This window comes from Cavia porcellus, unplaced genomic scaffold (assembly GCF_034190915.1).
Source record: "Cavia porcellus strain 051 isolate PalLab524CR breed Dunkin Hartley unplaced genomic scaffold, mCavPor4.1 scaffold_2, whole genome shotgun sequence".
Lineage (NCBI taxonomy): Eukaryota > Metazoa > Chordata > Mammalia > Rodentia > Caviidae > Cavia > Cavia porcellus.
The window spans coordinates 68942943-68962567 of NW_026947485.1; the positions used below are offsets into that span (position 1 = coordinate 68942943).

The window sequence follows — 19625 nt, forward strand, 5'->3', positions numbered from 1 at the left end:
CCTGAGCACTGGACAAAGGACAATTTCAAGCATTTATACATTTGCTCAAGAGAGTGGGCCTTCGGCACAGAACCTGTGGATTGACAGAAGGACAACAACGGCAGTTTGTCAAGCTGTGACAGTTTTATATCTTGGTGGCCTTGCTCAGGCATAACAGGATGTTATGGGAACAGGACATTATAAAATTTCATTTATCAGGACAAAAGTCTGTACTAGAACACAGAACAGTGGCTGGAGGGAGGGCGGAAGTTTGGGAAACTCAATTTTTTCTTTTTTTCTTTTATTTTTCCGGAGATTAACATTGGTTAATACATTGCATATTGTTATCTTCAAACTAGTTGTTCCGATTATAAGATATAAGTCTTGCTTTACACCCAGCACTTTCCAGAGGGGGCCCACGTTGTGACAAAGCAACACAGAACACGCCATGAGTGGCAGGGACTGGCCTGTTCCACCTGAAATAACCAATGGCCTGAAAATAGGCAGTCTCTTCTCTGAATCCAAGATGCCAACTTTTCTTCTAATAGTAACACTGGAGCTTCTAAACCCCTCTACTTCAGGAAAAAGATGTTCTAGGCAGGAGCACAGCATTCTATCAAGAGAAAAGGTTATCATCCCTGGGGTACTAGCAGGTCAGCCATGAGTTTCATACTTCTCATGTGGCTTTCGTTAGTTTACATCTACAACCTTGATTGTGCAACCTAGGTCAGAGCTGAGAGTCACATCCCTGAGATTTCCCCCTTCAAATAGGAGTTAATTCTTGACTTCATTTTACTTGTGCCAGATATCTTCTAAGCAACACATAGCAACACATAGCATGCTGTACCTATATCATAATTCTCTATAGTAGGGATAGGAATTATCATTGCCACCATATTACTAGGTATGCACTTACACCGCTGAGCCAAATCCCTAGCCCTTAAGTGAGGAAAATGAGCAGCTTGCTCATATTTAGGCAGCTGATGGTGTCAGAATCCTCTACCATGATGCACCCTTTCAGAATGACATGCTCCCTGGTAGTCCTTGGCTTCTAGCCAGCCTGTCCAAAAGTGCTGTTCCCTGAGGTTGCTCAGGGTAACTAATAAATAAAATGAAATTTATTAAATTTTGGAAGCATACTATAACTAATTCATGCTTAGTTTATGCTATGGTTTGTGTCTAGATATCCCCTCAGAGGCTCATGTAGTCCTAGGGCCTATTCAGAGGTGGCTGAATCTAGAGTATACGGTGCTGGGATTAGGGTGTATGACTAGTAAATCAGCCCACTGATTGGTTTGGCATAGTTCTGGCTAGGATTAAGGTTGCAAGTGCTACAGCCAGCACATAACAGGTACCCTGCATACAATGTAAGGGACAGAAAGGGTTTCTTGCCCCCTACAAACCTTCACCTTGCCAGATTTGCTGTTTCCCACAGCCATGAACAGTTGCCCCTCTGCCTTACTACTCTAACTTGGAGACAGACAATTATAGACTGAAATTCCTACAAACTGTGAGCTAAATAAACCTTTCCCCCTGTAACTTTGAGTCTCGGGCATTTTGTCTCAGCAATGAGAGAAAAGTAACTAAGATAGTTTGGTAATACTTGCTACATACAAATAAGATAAGTGGCATATGTAAGATATGAAATATAAATAAATAATGAGTATCTGCGAATTTTCACCCCAAATTCACTGTAATGTACCTCTTACCACTGCATTTCTCCCAGGGCTCCCCCTAGATTCCAAACTCATTTCCACCCTCTAGAAGTGACAGTTATAATTTAAAGGATAAAATCCATCCACTAAACTTTGCAGATATCTTCCATTCCCTTTTACATGACAAATTCAACACATTTCCTGAGCTATAAATGCAAACACAATATATAAAGTTCCGAGAGCCACTTTTGGCGTCTGTTCAGGAAGGCACTGGTGAGGCTCCTGGGCGGTCTTCACCAAGAGGGTTGGAGGAGGCGCTGTGCCCTCGGCCTCTGTCTTCCTCCTCTTTCTGTAAGGCTGGGGAACATTTCTGTGTGCTTTATGCGAGTGGCATTCTAAGATTGCTGGAAAACTGCGCACAGTGTCTCACTGTCTCATGTGCACTGCTACAAGAAATCGGTAGCCACCCATATTACCATAGATTTGCACTTTGTTTTCCCCACCAGAGTCTGCCAAACATTGGCTTCCTCCTCTCTACTTACCAAGGGAAATGCCTCAATCCATGACTTCTTTTTCTCCAACTAACCCCAGGATGCTAAATCTCTGTTCACTCTGTTAGTGGAACCTGGGTCTTCTTTGTCACTTTATAGTATAGAAATATTTTTACTTTTCACCAGAAATGTTTCCTGGCTGCTCAACATCAAAGTTGAAAATACTGCCCAGACCAGCAGAGGCCTGCGCCATCTCCTGTCTGCTTCCCACACAGCCCACTACAGTGGGTTCCCTCCCCTTCCGCCTCCCTTCTCCCTGCCTCCTCTGCCCTTCCCCCTCCCGCGTCCCCCACTGGCTCACCTCTACTGTTCCACCTCCCTCTTTTCCACTTCCCACCAGCTCCCCTTTTCCCCTCAGTCACCTTATGCCACTGGCAATTTTTGGCTTTGACGCCCACCCATGACCAAAGATGACCACTCAAAAAAGCCCAGCTCCCCATAATACCCAACATGGACACTGATGGGATTGAAGGTAGATTAAATGTCACTCTCACCACCCTGCTGCTTATGCATGGAAAGGAAGTTGGCAGTGTCCTCAGAAAGAAAAGAGAGCCAATTAAACTGCATAAAGAGTGAGGTGCAGTATCAACATGCCAGAAGAGAATTATCACTTTGACTAGACCCATTAATGTCATCTTCGAAGCCTTTGCTATGATTATTGATAAACTGGAAGAGGACATCAGCAGCTCTCTGACCAGAAGCACAACTGCTTATAGGCCTCTGGTCCCTCTGATACTGATGGTCCCTGCTAGTCCATGTGGCTCTCTCATTGGAAAAGGCGGTTGCAAGATCAAGGAAATACGAGAAAGTTCAAGGCCTCAGGTCCAAGTTTGGGGGATAGGCTTTCCAATCCTGCTACTGCTGTCACCCTGCAAGTCACCACTGAGTGTGTCAGACAGATTTGGGTGATCATGCTGGAGACTTTCCCAGTCCCCACTGAAGGTCGTGACTGTCCCATGCAGGCCCAAGCCATCAAGTTTTCTAGTCATCTTTGTAGGTAGTCAGGCTTAAAGCATTTAAGGACAATACCCCATTCCACAGTCAAATCTGACCAAGCTTCACCAGTTGGCCAGACAGTAGTCCCATTTCCCCAGGACACATGGTAGCACCAGATTCAGTGAAGGTTCAGATGCATCTGCTCAGACTACTTCTCATGATCTCTCCATTCCAAATGATTTGATTGGCTGCATAATTGACCTTCAAGGCAGCAGATTCAGTGAGATTCATCAGATGTCTGGGATGCAGATCCAAACTGCAAACCCAGTGGAAGGACAGGCAGGTTACCATCACTGGATTTGCTGCCAGCGTTAGCCTAGCTCAGTATCGAATCAGTGTCGGGCTTTCCTCAGAGACGGGTGGCGTGGGGAGCAGCTAGAACAGTACAGATTCATCTACAACCTTTCCTGCTGCTCAGCACCACCCATGTCCAGCTATGTGGTTCCTGAACAGCCAGCGATTCCAGGTTTTAAATCGTTGCTACATTTTCAGCTTCTACTCACTTTATCCTCCACTTGTGATCTTTTAATTAAAGCATTTTAATTCCTTTCTCTGTTAGCTGTCAATGCTGAGATCCATATTTAGTTTCCCTTGTTTGTTTGTTTGTTTGTTTGTTTGGCTGATGGATTTTTCTGCATGTCATGAAACTGTAAGAGTGAAATACTAACACCTTTCAGTTTAGTTCTGTAAAGTCAGGAAACTTTCAAAAACATTAAAAGATGGACTGGAGCTTTGATCTTTGGGAATAGAAACTGGTTGCCACAGTGATCCATGTGGGTTTTATTCCTGTTGTCTTGCTCTTATTTTTGTACCTTTTATCCCTCATAGAACCCTAACTGGGTTTTGAATAGGAGCCATTATTCTAATACAAGCCATTTCTTGTTTTAGCACCTCATGCTTTTTATTCACCCTTAATTGTTCCTTTCTATAACCCGGTACTTGTTAGCCCTTGTGAAATTTATGTCCAAATACTGCATTAGGCTTTCCTAGGACTGCTCTTTAGGGCAGCAAGCACTTTGGGAGAGGGTTTCTCATTGCATATGCCTGGCAGTGGTCTGTTCCCTTCCTTGTTCAAGCTTGTGTATTTTAAACTGCAACCTTTAGTTTCTGGATGTTAATAACTGCCCATGTGTGGTCTTACAAGAATATTTCAAATCTCCTTCTGTTTCTATCATTTAGAAAAGTAGTTGCTGCCACTCATGCTTATAATTTTAGGAAGCTGTAGTTTGATGTAATTTTTATTAGGAGAGAAAAGGCAGAAAGTAATTTGTCCTAAGTTCTGATAAATTCTTGAATCCAAGGCTCTTATTTAAATTTTTTAAAAAGCTGAGAATAGTTTTTTCTCATGGTGCAGATTGAGTCTTTGCAAGTGACATTGATAAACTCTCTGTTCATAAAATCCACAGCCATCTTACATCTTGAGGAGCAATATGGCTTAAGTACTACTAATATAATATAATGTATATTAACATAATAAGTTTCTGTCTGCTTTACAGTGCTGGGAATTGACCCCAAGGCCTCATATGTGCTAGATAAATGCATTACCACTGAGTTACATCCCCAGCTTTTAGTGTAATAGTCAGGGTTTTACTAGAGAAAACAGATAACACAAGATACAAAAATGTATAAGAAATGACAAGATTGGCTTAGGATGGTCAAGTCACAGAGTCAGATGAGGAAGCATGCAGGAGGTGTCTACACACTGGAGGCAGAAGGATTCAATTCAAGGTCTGGAGTTCACCCCAGTGTCTCGTGCAGTCCACACCAGCAGGCTGATGGGTCTGCGACAGAAGGCCTAAAGCTCTATGATGTAGGGCTGAAGAGTCTATGTCCGAAAGCTGAAAAGTCCACACTGGAAGCCAGGAGACAAGGTCCAAACCAAAGGTGAAGATTGGAGCTTCTCCAAAGAATGGAATGCATTTGTCCTTCCTCCTTCCCTTTTATATCTTCAAGTGATAAGCTACACTAGGGTGGGTCTTCTACACCTCAGGGTGTGGAGTTGCTAAACCCATTTAGTTAAGCTTCTAAATGTCTCAAGTTGACACAGTTAACCACTACATATAATAAGTTTTATAAATAAATTTTCTGTATCTCAAAAAATGCTAAAGTTTATTTTTACTCATAATACCTTGCAAGCTACATCTGAATATGTTCTCACAATATTGTTTTTGGAATTAGCTGAGCCATTTTGGTTTTTTGAGGGGTATACATTATCAGTGACTATCTCTTATCTTTTTAGACAGAGTTGCTCATTTCTGCCTGACACTTTTTAAGTGATTATCCCTCCTAAATTTCTGCCACTTCAATGTATATTTTGCTACTTTCTTAGAATTCAAATATAGTACAGATCTGATCTGACAATCTTTCATGTCTCCAATTCTTAAAAAACTGCTACTTCTTAAACACAATTGCATAAATATGTTATTTCTCCTTTATCACAATATCATTATGTGTCAAGTATATTTCGTCACTGCCAAGTTTTGGTGGTTTTACAACTGATTTAGCCCTAAACAATGTCATTTTGCAGAATCATCAGGCTATGACAGTTTCTTGTTACAAAAATAACACTGTTTACTGGTAAGAAAATCACAGATTATGAAATGTAGTTCCCTTTTCTTCACACTAATAATGCCTTTTTTAAAAATACTAAAAATCAACTATAAGATGTAACTATTTGTCTTCTTAACTAAATATATCAGTAATCGATGGGCCAACTGTACTCCAGAGTATACACCTAGGTGTCAAAATATCTTCTCTCAACAAAGACCAAACTAAAAGAGAGAAAACAGGAAGTAGGGAGATAAATCATTCTCAAAGGGGAAGGAGAGCAAGAGATGGACGAGTATAGAGACAGGACAGAAAGGAATGGAAAAAAAGGAATTAAGATGTGTACAGGTATCAACTCCTCACAAGGGATGTAATCATTATATACTGTGTAAACATATACTATTAAAGAGAATACACATTTAAAACCACCTCTCCCTAATGTGTCTCATTTAAAAAATAGACTTTATTAATAGGACATAGTATCATCCAGACCTTTGCTTCCCAAAACTCTTTCCCTTCTAAAAGGAATGAGCAAACCTTGGAAAAAGTACTGAATCTTCGGGATGAAACATGAGAGGTACAAAATTATCCTGTAAGGCTTTTTATACGATAATCAAAAAGAAGCCAGATTGAGAGGACTCTCACTGATCAAATATAAAACAATTCTATCATCAAAATAAATAAAGGTGATACTTTATAATCCACACAACTACATGACAATCCCTGGGCACTTACTAAAAATAGACAAAAGTGCTTTTTCTTACCCTGAAATGCCAACTAATGAACACAGAAAAAAGTTCAAAATTCACCATTTCATAGTCATGATAAAAACTGATTCAGGCAACAATCATCAATAAGTGCTAAATCTAGTGGCAGAAACTTTAAAAAGAACAGGCTATTCATGTAGTCTCAAACTATCTTCCCACAAATTACTTACGAATTTCAAAAGGAAAATAAGGTTCACAGTGCAGTGGGAAGGCTGGCAGCCCTCTAACCAAGGGATCAAAATTAAGTCACAACCCCATGTGCTTTCAAAAGTCAGACAACAAAGTAGCTGGGGTGCCTTATACCACAAAAGCACATGTAGCTCAAATATAACCATAAGAACATATCAGAAATACTCAAATAAAAACATATTCTGTAAAGTACCTCTCCTAGGTTTTTTAAAGCTGTCAAAGGTCTGAAAGACAAAGGCTGAGTTCCAGTTTAAAGAAGACTAGATTATATGAATATTGAACTCAGTGTGTGATCCTGGACCATACCCCTAGACAGAAAAATAAAATCAATAAAAGACAATGTGTACTCAGGCTTCTCCAAAAAGAGCCAACATCCAATTTTGTACAATGTCTCTTCCAATATAGAATCAACAGAGCCTTGGTAATCCCAAGTGACGCAGGGTAAATTACCAACCTGGCGGCCCAGGAGACCCGGTAAAGTAGCACTGTTCTCAAAGCTTGAGTCCCAGGAGGAGCCAGTGTTTCATTTGTAATCCAAAGGAAAGAAAAGGTCAGTGTCTCATGTTAAGGGCCATTAGGCATAAAGAATTCCCTCTTACTTGGGGATTGGAAGGAAGACAAGTACTCTTGTGTTCAGATGCAAATGGATCTTATGAACTCTCCAACTTATTGTATGGGAACCACTCACATCATGGAGAACAATCTGATTTTTCTGGAAACATCCAGAATAATGTTTGAACCAATAAATAAGCTCTCTGACTCCACTCAAGTGGAAATACAAATTACATGCTATTAGGAGAGTTGATAAAACATGATTAGGCAAATATAAATATGATTTTCAAATTACATGATTATATCAGTGTTAAGGTTCTTTGTTGAGAGCGTATCTCACAGGTTGTATGGTTTGCCCCAATAAGAAAAAATAAAGTCTATGAATTAAAAAAGTAACGTTGTTTCATGAATTTAATCATTGTAATTTGTAATTTACAAGCTTCCCAGGAGATGTACACTGAAAAATTCTTCGATGAAGAAGCATACTGTATGCAGCCTCCTTTCAAACAGTTGCACCAGAACACACAGAAAGAAGAAATGAGAAAACCAAACCAACACCGAAGGCCATTAAAAACTGGTGGGTGCTGGGATATAGTAGACTTCAATTCCTGCGGTCTTTTAAATTAGTCACAATATTTACATAATTTAAACCAAAAAAAAAAAAATACATGAAGGAGAAGGAGGAGAGCATATTCTCAGCTCTACCAAGTCAGAAACTGTAGAAATTCTAATTTCATTAGTGTGGTACAAGGCTTCACTTTGGGAAACTTCAAAGCTCTCCCCATGATTCAAAAGCAGAGCCAGACTTGAGAACTATGCAGCTACAAGTTCTCCCGCTCACCCGTAAAATGGTCTCACATTGTGCTACATTGAGCTTAGGCCCTAAATCTTGTCCACACTTTTTCAAATAAAGTCAAACTTAAGCACAATTACAATTAGCAAGTACACGCGGTCCCCTTGTACTAAGTGACAAATATGACAAGAGGCATTGCCAAGGTCATGTTGGGTATGAAATTGCAGATCTGCGCCCTGCTCCCATCCATGATCCTTCCCTCATTTCACCTCTGGGATCATCACACACAAGCTGAGCACCAAATCCAGGAGCTCCATATGGACACAATTTCATTCCCAGAAGAAAATCACCCTTGTTTGTGGCTTTGTGAGTGATTAGTGTTGTACTCTAAGAAAATAGCTTCATTATATGTGTGTTATAACAAAACCTGTAACAGGGGCTTACTGTATGTGTTTTCCTTCTTATGTCTTTGGATGACCTAATTGATATCTTAATCAATGCTCTTCTCTGTAAAGAATTGTAAAACCTTACCTAATTGATATGTTAACCATTGTTGCCCTCTACAAACTACAGAAGTTGTGCTAAAACAAGCTAACAAGGGTTGTTAATCACTGTTAGGTGCCTCTATTCTCCACTAAAGAGCTAAAGAAAACTAGGATGGCCCTCTAGTTTACACTTGCTTGAAGTAACTTGCTTGTGTGCAGGGAGATTTGCTTATTAGCATAACCCTTTACCTGACCTTGATCCTTCTCCCAGAAAGAAAGAAAAACATAACCGCAGTTTTCTGTTCTGTATGGCGCCTTATTGCCTCCCTCTCCCCTTACCTATCTATCTGGGCTAGGCCATAAAGAATTTGGGTTTCTGGTGACCTCTTCCCAACCCGGTGATGATCTGTCATAAAATGAGCCTGCCCCAATTTTAAGAACTGTTTAGCTTCAAAGAAATTACCAGGAAATACTATGGCCCAAACCCCAATCGGTGCTCTCCTTTTGTTCTGTATGCATCAAATGAGTTAGATATCAAATCTTTGTAAAACTTAAGTTTCAGCTTCTTATAACTCTTGACCCCTTTGCACCCACTAGTGAAAATGAGCTGTCCTGGGATAATTAACTCTCCACTTTCTTCTCCAAATATTGCTACAGATGTGCCACTCCGAAATAATGTCAGTCTGTAGGATGAGAGTAATTTAAAAAACATCAGGAACTCCTGAGATTGTCAGAGCTAAGTGGACAGCAATACAGTTTCCAGATGCAGGTCAACAGGTTTAATGGCCTTGCGGGTCCCCCCTCCAACTTTTCCTTACTTTTAAAAACCCTTTTTCCCAGTCTTGGGGCGCGCAGTCTTTGGGTCGATCTGGGAGAGACTGTGCCAGCAGGACTGGCTCAATAAAGCCTTTGCTACCTAAACTTTCGGTCTCTTGCTTCCTTGGATTTTATACCGGGCCCGAGTTATAACAATTAGAGCCCTTCATTTTAAGCATGACAGTTAATCTGAAGTAACCAGCTGCAGACAACCTAGTGAGAAATGAACTCAAGCAGGTCAGTAGAGGCCCACATAATTTACATTCATTAAAACTGATTAAAATCACGGGCAGGAACTTAGAGCTGGAGACTGTCATAATCAACAATTATTGGGCTATACTGTAAAATACTCTACCAGCTCTTAAAAACTTCCCTCTTTAAAAAGTTAACTTTCTCTATTCCACACCCTAGACCAAACATAATATTAGATTTTTCATTCTATCAGGGGAAAGTTATTATTCTGGAATAGGCACTTTAGAATCAAAATATTTTAAAACACATTCTAAACAAAGAAATTCGGCTTCACCCAACCCAATGCAAATGCCCTCGTCTCTGACATGCTTCCATAGACATTTTGGCAACACTTCCTCTCTGGTAAATACAATATGGTGTATTGGCGATATGAGAAGCATAATCTCGAAGGCACACAGAGAAAAAGCTCAAATTGCATGCTGAAGTCATCTGCCAGAACAGTTAAATCAATTTTTTTAGCTAGAGTTTCAAAGTTACACTCCAGTTTACTCTCTAACCCAAACTTTTACTCAATCGTCAAGTTGACAAAATAAAAATTAAAACATCTCTACCTGCAATACCTTTAATGAATGTTAAAATATTTATAAACTCTACTGATGCATTGCACCCTAAAATGAGTGATCCTATGAATCAATTTTAAATTAATCATTCAATGATTATAATAATCTTTTAAATAGATATTCAGTGGGTGGTAAAACTGATATATTGCAGGACTCACAAAAAATAAAAGAGAAAATAATGGGTAAATAAGATGACTGAGCCATTGATGAGCTTTAAAAGAGGTGAACAAGCTGTAACTTTGAAAATACTGGGCTAGGGGCTGGGGATTTAGCTCAGCGGCATAAGCACCTGCCTTGCAAGCATGCAGGCGTGAGTTCAATCCCTGGTACCGATAAAAAAAAAAGAAAGAAAGAGAAAAAGAAAATACTGGGCTATACGTTGTTCCCTAATCACAGTATTGAGCATGTCACATGCATGCCTTGACACATCCCATTCTTCAGCTGGGAATCCCCTTTCCCTCTTTCTCTGCATAGAAGAAGTATCTCTGCCCACAGAATTGAAGCTTCTTCCTCAAGGGCTCACTTTTATCTAGTAAATTACCTTACACTTAGCTGTCTTGTTTCTCAGCTTGTTTTTGCTTTGTTTTCTGGGAATCCATCACTTACACATGCACAAATACACGTATGGACAAGACTGAGACATGCACACTAAATGTACCTAGGCAAAATGCTTGGTACAGGGTAGAGCCTCATAAATGTTTGCTAAATTTAAACTACATTGAAAAGATACTGTAACACTGAATTACTGCATTTTTCAGTTCATTATACAAGTGGTATTAGAAAAGAAAATACTTTTAAGAAGTACCCTCCTCCCCACTTTCGACAGAGAGACATGTGGTAGCAAATATTTCTGCGCTTGACCAATATAGCAAGGCATACAGTCTTTACATCACCCAATATGTTTAGAGACTGCTCCAAGAATTATGCAAGTCTCTTTCCCAATGACATGTGTCATACCATTAGTTTTAGCTGATGGTCCCATTGTGATCTGGTCAAGGTATTTTAAGTATTCAATGACACATTCACTGAAGTAGATCACATCTCTGCAGCTTACAGCTTCAGATTCAATTAAAAAATACACACATTCTCTCAGAGAATATTATTCATAACTCTTTGGTCCTGGAGTAGTTAAACTGATAACACCATTTCCCTTCTGCCAACAACAAGTATTTAGCTAGTTCCGTAAAACTGACAATCAGAGTCATGAGAGTCTTGTCAGTGGTCACCACTCTCAAGTACAAAGCCATCTTTTGCTTGGCATTTGTTTTTGTTGTTGTTGTTGTCGCTTTATAATTCTAGTTGTATACTCCAAGAGTGAAGTCACTCTTAGTGTAACAAAAGTTAAAGGCGCTGAGTCAATCCTAGCTTTGTGAATATTCTTTACCTCCTCCAAAAAAGACTGTATCTAAGCATTCTTCTTTATTTTATCCTATTCAAAGCCATCCCGATGGCTAATACAATGGTCTGTGTTATTGGAAACTAAAGTAGTTTTTGTTTTTGTTATTTTTTAAAAGCAGTTTAATACACTTCTAGGGATACTTATTCCAATACCAGATGAAGGCATCATGCCCATATAAAATAGTAAAGGCAAATTTCTAGTTTTACTTGTTTAGAATATTCATATTTTAAAATCAGATAAAAATAATTCAGAGTTTCAAAGACCTAGCATCATTAATAAGATTAAACTCTTTCAATTATTCATAAATTTACTTTGTCTCATTATACTTTAGAACAAATATGATGTTTGCAATTTTAAGCCTGAGGAGTATGTCAACAAATGGCTTAAGTGACAATGTTTCAGATAAAATAAAATGTGGGAAGAAGTCCTGTTCTTTATCAATTTTGCGCTAAACATGTAACAAGTGAGAATTCATTACTGCATTGCACCTGAAGTCAACACTGTTTCTTTCTTCTACTCAATTATTTTAATTATCTAAACTGATTGTCATTCTTTTTCAGTCCTTTCTACTTCTGCAAACGATATTGATCAAACGATGGTGAAAGAAAGGCTTAGACACAATGAGAGACTAAAATTTATATTCCTCTAATGTATTTTGGTGGTCTACCAGTTGCTCTGACCTCAGCAGCAAGTAATTTAGGCCACAGAAGGAGATTCAGTAATGAGGAAATTGTATTTTGTCCAAATAATTCCTTTACATATTTTCACTTCAAGTATGAAATTGCAAAATGACCATTGCAGAACTTATTTCAGTTAGAAATTAGTTGAAAGGCGGGAGGGTAAAAAATTTAACTAGAAATGTGTATGATTTTAACAGGGTCAATCAGATGTTGAATTCTAGGAGAGAAATGCTCCAGTCTATAAAAGCCATCTGGTTCATTATATTCTGAAATATTTGACTAGAGAGTATTCAGTCCAGCATGATACTGTTAACATTTTGCAGCTCTAAATGATGCCCAACAACTAAACAGATAGCACAGTTATTACCCTTACTTTACATATTAGGAAACTGAAGTTCAGTGTGCCTGAAGAATTTGTTTGACTGTTGCTAACTTACCTGTGAAGGAGCTGGGGTTTAAGATCAGTGCATCTGACTCCAAGCTTTCCACTCTCCATCAGCCTCTAACTCCTCTCCAGATTTCACACATCCTCAAATTCAGAACCTCATCTCATTACCAACTTCCCAGAAATTACAAAAGTATGAACTTGAAGCACCATGTATTCAACAGAAAAAGAGAAGAAAAATCATCTGTTTTTCCTTTGACAAATCTAACTTTAAATGACATCAATCAACAATTAACTCAATTTATTTTCTAATCAACTCTAAACCTTGGTGTCTCTAGGCCTTTCTGAAAATCTAGAACTTCATCTAATTCTATGGTTTGTGAAAAATGATCCTTCTTATTTCTGAAAAATATTTTAGCTCAAAAAGCTTTGATTTATTGATCCAAGCCTGCATGTGGGCAACATGACCAGAACACATTATTCATGAGGGAATTCAAATTACCAAGTTGCTGCCAAATAATAGAGACTCTTTTGAAAGTGACAGATGAAAATAGTAAGGGGAAGAGGGAATTTCAGGACAGGAGAGAAGTGTAAGAAACAGATTTATACTGATTGAGGTTAGAAATAAAGAGACCTGAAGGAATGTGCTGAAATTCAGAGGAACTTCTGCTGTTACACCTGCGGCTGTCACAGCATGAGACATTCAGTGGAACAGAAGAAATGAATGCACCTGATGCTCATAAAGCTGTGTCAGGCATTGAATTCAACCCACTGCTGAAATCGACTGCATCTTTCTGAATAGACAAAAGGAGAGAATAGATGGTATTTTTAAAACATTAGAAAAGCCATCAGATCATTGCTTGACTTCAGCTCTATTGCTTGTTGCTAAATTAGCAGACCATTTCATACGTGAACAAATTATGAAATCTTTAATTATGGTACATTTTAAAATATCAGTTCCAATTATATTTTCCTTTGACAAATTATTTATACTTCAAGAAACTGTGATCAGAGCAATTTTTTTTTACTGCCCGCATTTAGAAGACAAAAAAAAGGTACTTTAGATTATTTTACAAAGAGAAAGCTGAACTTTATATAACCTCATGCTCTGCCTTATTAAAAAGAAAAAAGCTTAAAAATAGACTAACAAAAACACATTTTAATATTCTTTCAAGTCACTGATTTCTAATTCAATGTTTGTTAAGACTATGGCAACACATACTATACACTGATTTTCCCTCAGTGGATTTGTCTTCTATATATTTAAAGTCACAAGCTTGTACCAAGAGGTTTTTTTGTTATTAGCCAAAAACAAATAAATTGAATGTCAGGATTCTTTTTCCCAAGAGGAAGCAACACAATGCCCTAACCTGGAACTTTAGAGTTCAGATTTTCCAACAATTTGTCTGCCCAGGAGTCTATAACTATTTCTTTCTTTCAGAGGTCTCCAGCCCTGCCATTTCCTCTCCCCACCCCAATTTATGTCTTAATGAATAAATGTTTCTCTGTTCAGTTGAACAGGATTTGTTTTGCCTCTCTCTCCCCTGAAATTGCTCCCTCAGGATCTTATCTGATTTGCCTGCAAAATCCTTTCCACAATGGTTTGAGGGCAGCCTATGCCTACCAAGTCCTGATGGCCCTCATAATTATCCTTTTGTTAGTTTTTGTTCCCTCATGAGACAAGGAAAAAAGTACAAAATGCAAATGTACAATGAATAAGCCAAATAGTACAGATGTACTGGTAATTTGTCTGGATAGATTTTCCTCTCTACAGGTATAGACAGTTTGAATTCAATATACCAAGAGATTAGTGATATTGGGAATACTGTAATACGTATTTTGTGAATTAGGGCAAGAGTTTTAAAGAAGGGGGTAACTCAAAGGCCGCATCATTGATGAAAAGGAGGGAAGTAGGTAAAGAAGAAAGACACAGTGCTTATCTCTGAAATATTGGTTCAAAGGGTACATTTATATGTATGCAGCACATTGAGGGGTAGAAGACAGCACACAAAATGCAGTTTACGTAACAGCTTGGCATTTGGGTGGGCTAGACCTTTGAATAACCCTCACTACACTATCAAATGCTTCAAGATTTAGTGTACTCTCTGCTAAACACAGGAAGAATTGAAGCTGACACAAACCTGCAAGTGGAAATAAAGGAATTATATATGGAATTCAGCTCCCAGAACTTTCATCCCCAGCAGAGAACCAATTACTGGCCAGCATATCAAGATTTACAAGTAATGCAGAGACACCCGGTTAAATTATTTCCATTCCTACCATGTCAAATGCCATAAATAAAAATGAATTTTTGTATATGGGCTAAGAAAAGAATATTTTAGAACTGGAATGACATGGAAAACATACCAAGCAATTAAGATTACCTTCTTATTTGCTGATAATCATTTTGGTGTAAATGAGTTTATATCATTTTTAAAAAACTTCAATCTTTATATTTTTTATTTCACAAATGTATAGTGATATTTTTGTACGCTGCAGGATGCCCATTTTGAGGAGCTGACAACTGTCCTGAAAAGTCATATATTTTAAAAGATAGTGTTAAAATTATAAATACATAATTATTTTTCTCTTCTGACATTTCTCTATAATTTGTATTTATGACAAGCTGCAAGGAAGTCCTGTTATTCATTTTTTAAAAGTCTAGCAAAAAGGACCTTGTGTAAGCATTATTCATATTCACTCTTCATTCCAAAATACAGCTCTAAAAATCTCCTTGATTTATTACATTGTTTATTGTGTTCCATGAGCTAGACCTTTATGCAATACTTAAATGACTAGGCCATATAATTTCTCTCTTAGATAGCTAGGACTAGAAAAATACAATTTTCTTTTTGTAGGAATCATGACTATTTAGTATACCAAGAAAATTACACTGATTTCTTGGTTAGGTTTCACTATGAATTTATACATATTTTGAAAACTCTAACACAAGGCCTGGTGAATCAATTAAGTCTTTTTCTTTGCCCTCCCAAAAGAAAAGTAATTGACAAGTCTAAACAGATCAATTATATAATTAAGAGTGATTCAATAGGGAGAGTCTAGAAATGCCTAGGTTCTCTTAAATTCATGAAACAGCAGAAGCACAGAACTGTTCAGCAAATGGGAGCATCGATGTGTTAACTGAAGGACAAGCTTGACCTTCTGGACCAGCCTAAGACATGCTGTTTTTCTGATTCAGCTCCTCGTGTATATTGAACACCAAGTACAGTGCCAAGCACAGCCTCTGCTAAAACCCTTCTCCTCTCAGAAGTCCTGCCAGACAGTCATCCAAGCTCCTGGGCACTTTTCTCTCACTTTAAATCTGTGCAACACCTAGGAATGCAGCCTACTCTTTGTTTTTGTTTTGTTTTGTTTTTTGCTGTGATCTTGTCTGAACAAATTATATTTTTTAACTTTATTTAAAAAAGAGAAAAGTCAGAAAATAAAAACAAAAAGCAAAAGGCATAAACAACAACAGCAGATTCAAAACAATAACAATACAGTTCTATGAAACGGAATGAAAGAAATTTAACAATGGTTGTTATATTGCATATTGTCCACTTTTTTCAAATATAGAGAATATTAAAGAAAATAGAAAAACAGAAAAGAAGTGTAAAACAATATCAAATTCAAAAAAATTATCATTGTACAATCACTAGTTGTTACAGTTCTCATTATCGTCTTAAAAAATAGTTGCCAAAGTCACAAAATCAAAGCATAAATAGTGGCTAGACACTCAAACAATGACAGCACAAATCCTTTTGTTCAATGTTCCAACATAAATGCAGTAATATGGTCAACTGTCTTACACACTCTGCATACTGTTATACTCTTTAGAGCACTTTCCTTGCCTTTTGTGTTCACAATATGTATTATACTTTTTGGATCCCATTATTCTGTCAATTTTTATTGTTTCTTACACTAGAGAGGCAATGTGATATTTACTCATGTGAGTCTTGTTTATTTCACTAATAAGGATATTTTTCAAGTTACTTCCATTTACCTATAAAGGCCTCAAGATCATCCTTTTTTATAACTGAATAGTATTCCATTGTATAAAAATACCACATTTTTCATCCACTCTGCAGTTGATGGACATTTTGGTTGTTTCAAAGATTTAGCTATCATAAATTGTGCTACTATGAATGTGGGTGCACATATACCTCTGTGACATGACCTTTTCAATTTTTCTGGGTAAATACCCAGGAGGGAAATAGCTCGATTGAATGGAATTCCCATCCTAGCTTTTTTAGGAATCTCCATACTGATTTCCATTGTGGTTGCACCAGTCTGCACTTCCACTAACAGTGGAGAAGAGTTCCTTTTTCCCCACATTCTCATCAACATTTGTTATCAGTTGTTTTCTTGATGGCAGCCATTTTTTCTGGGGTAAGATGAAATCTCAATGCTGTTTTAATTTGCATTTCTCAAATGACCAGTGCTGGTGAACATGTATTTATTTGCCATTTGTATATCTTCATCTGAGAACTGTGTGTTCATCTCTGATGCTCATTTTGAAGTGAGTCTTTGAATTTGGGGGCTTGATGTTTTTCAGCTCTTTATATGTTCTGGATGTAAGTCCTTTGTCTGAGGAATTGTTGGCTAAAATTCTTTCCTATTCTGTGGGTTTTCTTTTCACTTTGTTGGTGATTTATTTTGAAGTACAAAAACTTTTTAGTAATATGCGATCCCAGTTGTTGATTCTTTGAGGTATTTCCCATGTGATTTGTGTTTTATTCATGAATTCTCTCCATACCCCTATATCTTCAAGGTTTTTACCTACTTTGTCTTCCAGTAGATTTAGTGTTTCTGTTTTAATATTTAGATCCTTAATCCATTTTGACATTAGTTTAGTACACAGTTATAGGCATGGGTCTATTTTCAGTCTTTGGCATGTGGAATGCCAATTCTTCCAACACCATTTATTAAAGAGACTATCCTTCTTCCAGTGAATATGTTTGGCCCCTTTGTCAAATATAAGGTGGCTGAGTGCCTTTGTAGTAGTGTTTACATCTCTAATCTGTTTCATTGATCCTCAGATCTATTTCTTTGCTGGTACCATGTTGATTTTATTACTGTGGCTTTATAGTATAGTTTTAAGTCAGAATTAAGATGCATCTTGTCTTGCCTTTGTTGCCCATAATTGTCCTTGCTATTCTAGGTTTCTTCTGTTTCCAGTTGAGTTTTAGGAATATTTTTTTCTAGGTCTGTAAGGTATGTTGATGGCATTTTGGTTGGGATTGCATTGAATCAGTATAACAGTTTTAGGAGTATGGCCATTTTCACAATGTTGGTTTTTCCTAACCAAGAGCAAGGAATATCTTTCCATTTTCTAATAGCCTCTTCAACTTCTTTTTTAGAGTAGATAATTTTCAACATATAGGTCTTTTATATTCTTGATTAGGTTGACTCCTAGGTATTTCCATTTTTAGATGCTATTGTAAAAGGTGATATTTCCATAATCTCTCTCTCAGTGAGTTTCTTGATTGCCTACAAGAATGCTATTGATTTTTGAGTGTTGACTTTGTATCCAGCTACACTGCTAAATTTGTTTATTACCTCTAGGAGTCTTTTAATGGAGTTTTTGGGGTCTTATATGTAGAGTATCATGTTGTCTGCAAATAGTGATAATTTAACTTCTTCTTTTCCTATTCTTATTCCTTTTATTTCTCCCTCTTGTCTGATTGCTCTGGCTAATATTTCTAAAACTATATTGAATAGGAATGGTGATAGTAGACATCCTTGTCTTGTTTCTGATTTTAGAGTGAAAGTTTTCGGCTTTGTCCATTTAGTATAATGTTGGCTGTTGGATTGTCATAAATGGCCTTTATGAGATTGAGATTGAGGTACATACGATCTATTCTGAGTTTCTGTAGGGTTTCTATCGTAAACAGGTGTTGGACTTTATCAGAAGCTTTTTCTGCATCTATTGAGATGATCATGTGATTTTTATTCTTGGCTCTGTTGATGTGATGTATTACATTTATTGATTTGCATATGTTGAACCATCCTGCATTCCTGGAATAAATCCCACTTGGTCATGGTGTGTTATCTTCTTGATGATTTGCTACATTCTATTTTCCAGTATTTTATTGAGAATCTTTGCATCAATGTTCATTAGTGAGACTGTCCTATAGTTCTCCTTTTTGGTTGGGTCTTTTTTTGGTTTTGGTATCAGGGTAATACTTGCATCCAAGAATGACTTATGGAGTATACTGCTTTTATTTCAATTTCACTGAAGAGTTTAAGGAGTGTTGGCATTAAATCTTCTCTAAATTTCTTATAAAATTCAACCATGAATCCATCAAGACCTGGGCCTTTGTTTGTTGGTAAGTTTTTAATCGCATTTTCAATTTCAGTAGCTGATATTGGGTTATTCAAGATTGTTATAACTTCTTGATTGACCTTTGGTAGTTCATATGTTTCTAGAAATCTGTCCATTTCCTCTGTGTTTTCCTCCCTAAATGAGTAGAAATTTTCAAAATAGGTGTTCATGATCTTTTGAATTTCTGTGGGTTCTGTAGTAATTTCCCTCTTTTCAGTCATTATTGCATGGATTTGAGTTTTTTCTTCCTTTTTCTTGATAAGGTTGCTAGAGGTTTATCAATTTTGTTTATCCTCTCAAAAAACAGCTTTTTGATTTGTTAATTCTTTGTATTGTTTTTTGTTTTGATTGCATTAATATCTGCTCTAATTGTTACAATTTCCTCTCTTCTATGAGCATTGGGTTTGATTTTATCTTCCTTTACTAGGAGCTTGAAATGTAGCATTAGGTTATTTATTTGTGCATGTTCTGTTTTCTTGATGTGACTATTTGTTACTATATATTTTCCTCTTAGGACTGCTTTCATTGCATCCCATAGGTTACAGTATGTTGTGTCTGCATTTTCATTGTATTGTAGGTATTGTTTTGTTTCTTCTTTAATTTCATCTGTAACCCGCTGATTGTTCAGAAGGTTGTTATTTAATTTCCATGTATTTATGCAGGTTTTGCAGGTTCTTTGCCATTGATTTCAATT

The 19625-nt window shown here is 37.3% G+C and overlaps 1 pseudogene; it reads left to right on the forward strand.

Annotated features, from left to right (window-relative positions):
• The first annotated feature begins 2635 nt into the window (after positions 1-2635).
• Positions 2636-3560, forward strand: LOC100728164 (poly(rC)-binding protein 2-like; annotated as a pseudogene).
• The last annotated feature ends 16065 nt before the right edge of the window (positions 3561-19625 follow it).